At 45.9% G+C, this 3231-nt stretch overlaps 1 non-coding gene across 1 annotated transcript; it reads right to left on the reverse strand.

Annotated features, from left to right (window-relative positions):
- Positions 1-2195: 2195 nt before the first annotated feature.
- TRNAA-UGC lies at positions 2196-2267 on the reverse strand. Its single transcript has one exon. It is a non-coding gene; the product is annotated as a tRNA-Ala (tRNA).
- Between the last annotated feature and the right edge of the window lie 964 nt (positions 2268-3231).

Here is a 3231-nt window from a genome sequence, read left to right on the forward strand (position 1 = left end):
CACGGGGAGTTATCCCGGGATAGCTGTAGTGGTTTAGCTAGGCCAGCATAGTTTTGCTGGTCAATTTCCCCATGCAGAAGCGTTAGTGTCTCTGCAGCACGCAGTGCAAAGGGGCCCTGCCCTTGGCTGGGGTCTCCAGGGGCTGCTGTAACGTATATAGTCACAGTAAATTGCGGAAGGGCGCTCGGTGGACAGGAGCTAAGGAACGAGGTCTCTGTTTCTGATTTGATATTCTGTACTGTGGATAAATTGTAAAGTCAGTGGCTTGACCACACTCTGGTTCCTTATGAAATGTATTCAGGAGCCCAAATAACCAATATCAGTCAGCTTTATTGCTCTAAGACATCAGTAATGTAGTGTGGGAAGAAGGTTCAATACAATACCAGTCTCTGGGAAGCATCTTGCGCAGCGTTGTTACATTCCCCTTACACAAAAGGTGTGTTCCCCGAGCTATACCCCTAATGCCATCTTTTTATACCCTACCTGTTTAGAGGTACAAGGAGCTGGGTATGTCATCTGACACTAGATTTAACCAATCAGCTTTCTACCTTCTTTTTCTGGTACTATGGTGTACCCCTTATTTATTTTTTCTAAACACATGGTACCAAAGGGCATAACGGAACCTCCTAGGTCTGTACTAGGCTGGAATAATCATATGTCTTGTCCTCTTCCTTTGACATTCCAGTACAGACCTGTAAGAGTAACTCCCTACCTGTTGCTTTGATAAAACACTAACATATACTGGTCCTGACAGTTTTCCTATTTATAAGCCAGAGCTTACTTCAGCAAATGCAAGATGTGATAGGATATTTCAAACAAGTGAACAGGACTATAAAAAAAGGTGTAGGCCAACTTAGGCTATATTATTGCTCTAATATTTGTGCTTAGTAATATTATTTATGCTTAATGCATGCTAATGTATATTTATCTATAGAGATACATATAGATATAGATATAGATATAGTGAGGATCATACATATTGTTAATATGAGAGATATTGATGTTAGCATATATTGGTCAACAGTACCCTACTTGGGTATTCTTCTGTCTCCAGGGGATGCTTGGGATTCAGATATTAGACTGTGAGCTCTTTGGGGCAGGGGCTGTCATTTGCTCTGTTTGTACAGCGCCCAGCACAATGGGGCTCTGACCCAGTTGGTCTCTAGGTGCTACCACAATAGAAATGTTAAATCAGAGAGTGCAGAGTATCTGAGTGAAAGGTCCCATCTCCTGTTAATTATTTGGGCTTCACTTGCTAGTTTCATTGGTGTTTATTTCCAGATTAGTGTAAAGTTCCCATCAGAGGAGTCACAGGACGATAGGCCAGAGAACAGTGACTGGGGCTAATCTGTGGGTGGATGTGGGGGCGTTTGCTATCACTGGAAGGGCACATGGCCCCTTGGATGTCTCACGTCTATACAGGGTGTTCAGCGATACGCACTTGGCTGCATTTCACACCTGGGATTGTCAATTGTGCTGCCAGGGTTCCACTGTGGAGTTATTAGACAATGTGCAGTTCTTAAAGTAGGGGAACAGAGATAAGAAAAAAGCCCTGGGAATATTTCATCTCTGACCCCTGCAGGCTTGTCCTGGTGAAGGCACCTTCCCATCCACTAGATAGCACTGTGCACCAATCCCACTGGAAAACTCCATCTTACCTGAGTTGGTCCAATAAAATATATTACATCTCCCGCCTTCTCTCTTTATTTTTTCTAGTCACATATTAATCATGCCATCTACTGGCCAAAACTATAATTGCAACTGTGCACATTCATCATGGTTTTTGTCTCTACATCAGAGTTCCATGAACTTCTCCATCCTGTGGAGCTGACTATGACCACAGACAGTCTAGCTAGGGTGACCAGATGTCCCGATTTTATAGGGACAGTCCCGATATTTGGGGCTTTTTCTTATATAGGCTCCTATTACCCCCCACCCTCGTCCCAATTTTTCACACTTGCTGTCTGGTCACCCTATGTCTAGCAGACACCTCCCCTACCATTAGCATCTGGGTAACATCCCTATGGCCATCCCCACATTGGCTTCTCCTGAAATTCAACATTAGGAAAGACCAATCCCCAGACAGATTTTTGCCCCAGATCCCTAAATGACCCCCTCAAGGATTAGAGCTCACAACCCTGGGTTTAGAAAGCTAATGCTCAAACCACTGAGCTATCCCTCCCCTGAAGAGAATTTGGAGATGATGGGGATTGAACCCAGGGCCTCATACATGCAAAGCATGCGCTCTACTACTGAGCTACATCCCCGGCTGGACTAAAGATGATAACCCAAGTATAAGCATCATCCTTTCCATTGTCAAAACACAAATGTCTTTAACACAACCCTAGCTCTGGTGTAACTACAGCTGCACCCTAATCCAGACAGATTCCAGCCCCCGCTTATATTTTGCTTCCATGCCTAAAGGTGTCACTTCCATGCACTGACAAGACATAAGACTTCCCATTGCAGAGGGTGGGAGGAAGGATCTTGGGGCTAACGCTCAGGGCTTGGTGCATTACTGGGTTTCATTCCCAGCTGTGGCACTGATTCACCTTGTGAACTTTGATCAGTTCCCCTCCTGTCTGGGTGCCCAAATTTGCACATCTAAAGCCAGGGCAAATTACATCTGTGCGCTTCATACAGGTGTTAATAACCAGAGCAAATCTGAAAGCAGACATGGAAATGAAAACAAACCATTGTGTGAGCAGAGCCAATGTCTGACTGTATAATAACAAAGCAGCATCTGCAGCCCCAGCATCGGCAAGACATCTACAATATATACAAGCCCATGTGTAGAAGAAGCAACAGTATTGGGGGGGAAAAGTTGCAAACCAGTGCTGACATTGCCAAACACACACTAGAAATATTATTTAAAAATCCTGCATGCTCTCCTCACTGCCTCTGCTCCTGCTCGCTGCATCCTTAAAGGTCTGGGCTGCTGCTCCCCGGTATTCAGTCACATCTCGAGTTCAAGGGCCCAGGCTTCTGCTCGGGGCACAGACTCTGGGATGGGACGTGGCCTCCTTTCCTCCAGCAGCACATTCAGGGTGTGGCCACTGCTGTGACTGCCCTTGCTCCCCTCAGTCACATGTAACAGAGTGGGGGGGTCCTAGCATGAGGGGGTACACAATAGCATTGCTCCCCCCACTATAAGTGGCTTCAGCTACTCACTCTCTCTTGTCTAGGAGAAACAGGGGGGCCCCTTAGGGGGCAAGGCCCAAACCTACAGAC

Source organism: Terrapene carolina, unplaced genomic scaffold (assembly GCF_002925995.2).
Source record: "Terrapene carolina triunguis isolate 2854851 unplaced genomic scaffold, T_m_triunguis-2.0 Scaffold24817, whole genome shotgun sequence".
Taxonomy (NCBI): Eukaryota; Metazoa; Chordata; order Testudines; family Emydidae; genus Terrapene; species Terrapene triunguis.